We start from the raw sequence: 8463 nt of genomic DNA, 5'->3' as shown, positions 1-8463 counted from the left end.
TTGGCGTTGTAAATATAGTCCCAACCCAACAATCAACCAACAATCAAAGTTTAGTTTTCAAATCCAAAATAATACCGAGAGTCTTTCAACCTCGGGTCGTTCTTCCTAGGATGCAATTGGAAGTGTCACTCTTTCGGTTGTGGAGGCAAAAAGGGGTTTTGAATCAAAGAATGAAATATTAAAAGAACTTAAGAAATGATCAAAATTGCAATCAATGCAATTAACAAGGAAACAAGATCAAAACTAGTGAAAATGCTAAGATATGCATAAAAGAGCCTTGACTTGGGAATGAGAATCCAAGGAATCCTATCATCGCCATAACCACAACTATGATAATTATGATGAGTCAGTCTCGCTTCGTCTACCCCTAACATCGAGGAATAAGTCAAGCAAGCATAATTGACCTTAATCCGTAAGTCCTAGCTAACTTACCAAACTAGTTGATAAAAAGCTAGTGTCAATGGAAACAAAAGTTAACTAACTACCCAAGAATTACCACTAAATGTCGGACATTATGACTCTAGTATCCTAGGAACTCAAATCCCAAGCCAAGGTGTGAAAATCTACTCAAAATTACTAAGTGGCATTTTCACAAACACTTGGTGGGCATAAAAGTAAAACATGAGAAATTGCAAAGGAAAATGAAAGATATGACCAAAATATTCACAATATCAACAATAGACAATCAAACAAGCATATATAAAGTATAAGACATTAAATTCATCTATCAAAATTCTAAGAAACCAAAATTGCATATATAAACAAAGTATCTTGAACCATAAGAAAATAAAAGCAAAAGTAGTAGAATTAAAGAGGAACTTAAAGAGTACTTACAAAAGATGAGCAAAATCTAAAATCAAAGCTTGCTATAAAATGCTACAATAGAGATGGAAATGAAACCCTAGGAGAGCATTCTAACTACACTACTCCTACTCCTAAAACTATGCTAAAAATGTAAAATGAGGCCTCCTACTCTAATACTAACCAATGCCTTCATATGTGTTGATATCCCCTTCATATAGCACTTCAATTTCAGCATCAAGCCTTCCAAAACTGGGCCAAAGGCCCCCAAAATCGCGGATCACGTGTTTCATTAATGAAACCACGTGCAGGGACCTGTGCGTATGCACAGATGTGTGCGTACACACACTTTACTGTTTCTCCACTTGTGCCTACGCACATATGCTTGTGCGCACGCACACTTGACTGTGTGTGCTTTTCCTTATTTTCTTCATGTGTTCTCCCTTGTACATGCTTTCTTCCACTTTTGCCTAGCCAATCCTGCCTAATTGACCTGAAATCACTCACAAAATATGCCACAGCATCGAATGGCATGAAAGTGGAATTAAAATAACTAATTTAAGCACAAAAACGCATGTTTTCACAATTAGGTCCAAATTGGGGAGATAACACAAAAGTATGCTAATTAAGTGAATAAGTGTGAGTTTATGTGATGAAATTCCTTCAAATCAAGCCAAAATATCACATCAAATATGGACTCATCAATTCCCCCACACTTAAACAATAGCATGTCCTCATGCCAAACCAAACAAGGAGAATAACCAAAGGGGTAACCAACTTATTGAATGCAACTATCTATATACATGCAAGTAAACTATATGCTATATATATCTATCTATCTATCTATAATTCCTATTAATTTGGTAAAAACAAACAATCAAATTTCCAAGTAAGAGTATAGACATATAGGGCCAAGCAAAGAATTAATTCAATGTAATAAAAAATCTAAAGAATTCATTTAACTCATCAAAATGAAGCAACTTGCAAGAATACATGATAAGAGGTGTGAAAAACATAGAATTGAGTAATTGAACCCTCACTAGGTTTGTATACACTCTAATCACTCGGTGTTTAGGGTCAAATTACTCAAGTCTCCTCTAATCATGCTTTCAAGGAATTGCTTTTCATCTAACAATCAACAACCACGGATGTATGAATGTAATTATCATGAGGACTTCATAGGGTTATAATGGGTTAGGGCTAAGGTAGGATAAATATGGCTAAGTGATCTAATCCAATTGAATCCTTAATTAGTTTAAGTATCCAACTCAACTTTTATCAATCCAATCACAAAAATTCATTCTAGCCACCCATTACTTCTTTTCACACACATATTCATGCCTTAGTTTCTATTCAAAACACATATGTATTTCTTATTCATTTTTTCTTTTTCTTTGGGATAACTTTTGTCTCATCTTATTACTATATTTTTTTCTTTCATTTCATTTTTTTTCTTTTCTATTTTTTTTCTTTTTCTATGACAAATGCATATGGTTAAAGCAAATTGAAACATAAATGTGCACCCATTTTCCAATTTTTTTCATGAAATACCCAAAGAAAACATTTTCATTCACTACCAATGTTTTTCAAAGAATTCCCCCATACTTACATGAAACACACACCTTAACCTAAGCTAATCAAAGAAGCAATTCAAGGTTATTCATGGTTTTTCGCTTAAGGTTGTGATGTGGTGATATTAAAAACAATGGGTGATTAAGGCTCAAAAAGGGTTAACAACGGTAGATACAAGGGTAGGTCCATATGGGTGAGTGAGTTTAATTCAAAAATGGCCTCAATCATGCTAAATGCAATCAAAACATTAAATATTGGACATAAAGAATCAAGCAAAACTAAGATCACAATCATAGAAGGAGCATAGCACACAAGAACAAAATAGTGGTTAAAATATGCAACCACTCATTATGGGCTCAACAACTCACAAGGTTGTTTGTTCTATCTCTCTTCTATGTTCCACAAAAATCATTCAAGCAAGTTTAAAAATAATTTTCCGAATCAATTCAATAGAACACCCTAAAAACAAAAATCTTGAAAATTTTTGTTGTTTTTCACAAAAATTATTTCCTATATGTATGTATGACGTGATGGATGCAATTTTCAAAATTTTCCTAGTTCTCTTCCTAATTTTCAACATTGCAAAAACTAACATGAACAATTAAGACAAAATTGAACTAGGTGCTATACTATTCACAACATCCAATCACAACTTCTATCTATAAAATATATACTAAGTGAAATATGCAAAAATGCAACATATATAAAATATATACCAACTAAAAATGCAAAATGCAATAGTATAAGCTAAGATATATATACTAGAAGAAAATGAAATGCAACAATAAAAAATACTCCAAATATCTACAAGAACATAATAAAAAGAAACAAAAAATAAAGTGCGAAGTGTTCGGAAAAGAAAGTTTACGCCCCAAAAATGGTGAATCCTCCCCATACTTAAGTGTTGCACGGTCCTCCCTGCATGAACACAATACAGGGAAGAATGAAGCTTTACGTTCCTCCACCTTCAGCTGGCGGATACGGGGGCTTGGGTTGTGTGGAATCCGCCAAGTCCAATGCATTCTTGGCATCTTCGTCCACAGTGTCCTTCTCCTCTCTCGGCTCCTTGCCTTCACGTCTCATTCTCAAAAAGAATGAATAAAGTATAATTAAGAATTGTAAGGCAAATAGCACAAAAAGGTAAAGTAAGAAGCAAATAAGCATCTAATTGAGGAAGTTTGCATAGTGGTGTGGTATGATAAAAAAAATTATTAGCCATGTGTGTATTCCAATTATGCACGCGATTGGAACACACACAACGGCCGATTAAAATGGCATCCACACAATTAAAAAGTAAGCATGGGTTCCTCAATTAAATGGCCTAAGTTGCACGCAATGAATAAGCATCAATTAAACACAATCAAGCTTAGGCAATTACAACAAGAGTGAATTGAATTTATGAGATATTGGATATTGAATTTGTGCAAGTGAAAGTACAAGATTGATAAAAGTTAGCACAACACACAATAACCAATTCAATGATGAAGAGAAACTACTTATTTATCCTTAGGAATAATGAAATAATCACATGTATAAGGTGCTTGTTACAAAAAGCGACAAGTCTCGATAAGAATCAAGTCAAGTCAACTCAAACAAATGTAAAGCATTAAAAAAGGAACAAATACCTTATTATGTGACTATATGGATTTGAAACCCATGATGAACAAGCAATTCGATTCAATTCACTAAACTCAATATGAACTTGTTTCAAATTTCACCAAAAAGAAGTCAAATGTCACTTTTACTTATCAATTTGGTGCTAGCAACTCAAGGCAATGAACAAGTACATCTTGAAATTTCAATCTATAATTATCCGAAAGTGCACAATTCTTGATTAAAATGCCAAACAAGGATAGAGTCTAACACATATGGTCACGACAACATATGAATCAAACTTAAACTCATTCAGGCATTATGTCAAACACATGGAGTGTAGTACACATATTCAACAAATTCAAGCAAAGATTTAAGTATCAACAACCCGTAAATGAAAAATTGAACACTTACAATGCAACAAATAAACAAAGCATTAAGCAAAACTTAAGCTAAATAACCAAAGTTAAATAAAGAAACCGAAAATTGAGCAAGCCACTAAGCATAAAAAGAAGATTAAAATAAGAAAATTGGAAAGATGAAGAATAGAAAAGAAAGAGATAGGTAACAGTGGCGCTTGTGTAAGCCACTCACTACTAGAAATAGGGCTTTTTCGGACGAATTTTGAGACGAAATTGAAATAAATTTCAAACAAATTTGAGACAAATTTTTTCTTTCAAACAAAATTGGGACAAATTTTTTTTGTCCCAAAAAGCCTTGTTGCTAATTTACATTTTGTCTGAAATTTCGTCCGAAATATTTTTCAGACGATTTTGTGACAGATTTCGAATAGAAATTTATCTGCTAGATTTCTAACTATTTTGATGTATTTTAGACGAATTTTAGACAGATTAGCCAACATAAAGACAATGTATTTCAGACAAATTTCAAACGTAAAAATATTTATTTTTAGACAAATTTCAAACAAAAAATATACTTTATTTCAGACAAATTTCTAACGAATTTAGTCAAATATAACAAATTTTTTTCGAACAAATTTTAGACAAATCAAATATTTCTTTTCAATTAAATTTCAGACAAATTTAATTTAAAAGAATTTACGTATTTGAAACAAATTTCATACAAAACAAAAAATTATTTTCGCACAAATTTTCTACAAATTTAATATAATATTTCAAACAATTTTCATACAAAATAATTTGCTATTTAATATATAAATATTTTAGAAAATAAATTGTATTCGATCTGCTTTCTATATTAAGACCATCATAATCATTTTTTTCATATTACATCATCGAAATTATAAACACATAATAAAGTCATGAAAAAATTAATTACCATAAAAGAGTTAAAAAAATATTTATTATTAAAATACTTTTGTCCATAAATATAATCAAACTAAAATAAGAAAAAAAATAATTAAACAAAAACAAAAAAAGCCTTTAAAAAGGTCACAAATCATGAATAAATTAAAATGTACTAATTAATTCACCTAAAATTTCCTTAATCTAAATAACAAAAAAATATATACTCTAGACATCAATCACTCATGTTATCATTAAAGCTTGTCCCAAGTTCATCTTGCGCAGGAACAAACATAGTTGAAGGAAATGGGAAATTTCAACTTTTTACATAAAGCATGAAGTGACTTTTCAGTAGAACCAATTCTTTTTTGTTGAGCTTTTAGTTGATGTCCTTGATCTTTTAGCTTGTGTTCAGCATCATTCAACTTAACCTTTTGCTCTTCATTGATCATTTCTTGCTCCTTTAATGGACAAGTGTTTTTTTTTTTTTTTTAGAACCTGACATCTAAAACAACATAAAGATTTATAAGATTAGTAATACATGTTGCATTTAATTTTCAATAACATATACATCATTAAAATAATTAAAATAATAACAATGTAAAATAATACTTAATTGCTAAAATAATCAATTAGGAAGTAAAATAAAGTGCTACTGTGCTTTAGTGCTAATATATGTACATATGAGCATTAATGAGTAAAACTATATGCATACATATACTACAGAAAATTAATTTAGAAAAAGACACTTCACGTAACATATTTCACCAATGTCTGAAATTTGTAGTTTATTAGGAATGATAAGTTTTTTTTTTGCGATCACTACAAACTTTCAACAATCCCAACAAGGGAGTGAGTCACAAAACAAAGTACCAGAAACATAAAAACAAAGTTTTCAGACAACCATCAATAAAAAGATCAAAACAAAATGCTAAAACTACAATCATAAAACAAATAATGCAGAACCTACTGAACTACCATATATGAAATATTAAAAAACACCTAACTCTTCTTTATAGTCTCCTTAACTCTTGCAAATCACCCTCCTCTCCATTCCACTTATGCTTATACATTAGTATATGACCAATCAACACCTCCATAGTAATCACCATATATATTTCCTCCTATTCAGCTCCAAAACAACATGTTCCAAGAAGACAATCCGATCTATAAATAACTTGCATTTTTGCGACAAAAAACTGCATTCATTCATTTCATGCTCAAAGATTATCTCATAAAAAATACCTCCAATCAAAAAGGAACCCCAACCTCCAGTTTCACTTTAATTAAATCTTTTCTTCTGCTACATGAGTCCTATAGACAATACATAAACCACATTGATAAATCTTTTCTTTTATACACCCTTTCAAAACCACCCATCTAGATCTACGAACAAAATATCACATAGACAAAATTCTTTCACCATATACATATTATGCCACTAGAGGAATAAGCTAATAAAGTATACAAGGTCCAATTTAAACCAATTTTTGAACACTAATAAGGTATATAAGATCTAGAAAATAATATGATGATTCATATATGATGCATTGCACTCTGCCTCACCTTATTCTCGTTGATTCCTGATGCATTGCAAGAATTTGGAGACGGCGACCTGTTTGATGGTATTGAACTACGGGACACTTGCATATTCTGTTTGGGGACCATCTTGTTGTACTGCAAAGCTTGCTTGTAGCTATGTTGTTCATCAACATAATAGATTATGAGTTCACAACTTTCCTCCATTTCTAAAATGCTTTGAATAAAAGCAATCAACAAGCAATGGTTTCAACTTCCAACATTTAATCACACAAAATATGGAGAAATATATATATAGGAAAGCGTCTCTTACAATAGCTCTATGATACTCTCTCTCTCACGGAAGAATGAATCACCAAGTAGCACCTGCGAAATGGAAGCAATAAACATTTTAGAAGATTGAAAACTTAATAAATATATGAAGAGAAAAAAATTAGAAAACTTGGAAATTTGCACAGACCAAGCTCTCAGCTTTGAGGTGGGGACGGATTCAGTATTTGCAATGGGTGAAGAAACAAGAAAACAACTCTGTTCAAAACACCATACAAAGGATACAATCAAAAGGGCAACAAAAAAGAAAAAGGAGAATCACTATAATGCAATTGTACCAAATGCATTTTTTGTTAACAACGCAGAAAGTAACCAATGCATAAAAAAAAATTTCAAATTCACCAATCATTCCTAATATTTCCTATCACAGACCAAGTAAGAACAAACCCTAACTTCTTAATAAGCCTCTAATCTTATCCTTAGAAAGACCAAAGGACCATTGATAAACCTCCAAGCCATAATCTGACAAAGAAACAAACAAGAATCACATCACTACTCACAAAAAATTGAAACTTGGCAGAGGACGCACAAAGACGCAAAGTGGCAAGGGTCGGAGGCTGGCGGGGGTGCGAGGTCCGAGACCGGAGATCTAGAGGCGGCCACATGCAGGAGGCAGAAATGAGTTGGTGTGAGAGCTGTTACCTATGAGCGCGAACTACGAGGGTGGAGGTTGCCTGAGGTGCAAGGTCGGAGGTTGGCAAGGGTGCAAGGTCTGAGACCGTAGGGTCGGAGGCAGCCACAGGCAGAGGCAGAGTAGTGTGAGCGAGTTAGGGCTTTGTAACCTATGACCACGAAGCACGAGAGAGGGTGGTGGTCGCCTGAGTTGCGAGGTTGGAAGCTGGCAGGAGTGCGACCTAGAAGTTTGGCGGTGGCCACAGGTAGGAGGCATAGTAGTGTGAGTGATCGGGTGAGGGCTCTCTGTAAACTGAAACCAAAAGGGCTCTCTGTGAGGGCAGAGCAGTTTATGAGAAGGAGATAAAAAACTAAAACCAAAAGGAAAATTTTGAATAAAATTTGGATTTTTGGCGCTCCCGGCTAGTGCAAAGTTTGTTGGGGCAGTGATGTATTTCAATCTATGTGTTGGATAGGGTCCTTCAATTCACGTTCTGATCCTATTGGATGAACTCAAGTGCCGTCTAAGGCTCTGAACTCCTTCATTTTTAATATTTTTAAAATGTAAATTGTAAATGATTAAAAAAAGGTGTAAAAATATTAAATACTATACAAGACTTTCATCTTCGTTCTCCATAAGCATGTTGTTTAAAAAAATTGATAAATAATAGACTGAAAAAGTCTTATTTCAGGCCAATTATTTATTTTAAATACAAATAATTCTCTTTAATTTATCTTTAAGAGTAAGAGG

The 8463-nt window shown here is 32.7% G+C and overlaps 1 long non-coding RNA gene across 2 annotated transcripts; it reads right to left on the bottom strand.

Annotated features, from left to right (window-relative positions):
- LOC107637906 lies at positions 5461-8266 on the bottom strand. Of its 2 annotated transcripts, none has more exons than XR_001619606.2 (5): positions 7630-8265; positions 7231-7298; positions 7084-7136; positions 6798-6987; positions 5461-5736 (listed from the first exon to the last, which is right to left on the bottom strand). It is a non-coding gene; the product is annotated as an uncharacterized LOC107637906 (long non-coding RNA). The 2 variants fall into 2 exon arrangements; XR_002361335.1 differs by lacking the exon at positions 5461-5736 and adding an exon at positions 5994-6545 and having other exon boundaries at positions 7630-8266.

The sequence above is a fragment of the Arachis ipaensis genome, chromosome B04 (genome assembly GCF_000816755.2).
Source record: "Arachis ipaensis cultivar K30076 chromosome B04, Araip1.1, whole genome shotgun sequence".
NCBI classification, from domain to species: Eukaryota; Viridiplantae; Streptophyta; class Magnoliopsida; order Fabales; family Fabaceae; genus Arachis; species Arachis ipaensis.
The sequence above is the reverse complement of the archived record's forward strand: the minus strand, read 5'-3'. Positions and strand labels throughout refer to the sequence as shown.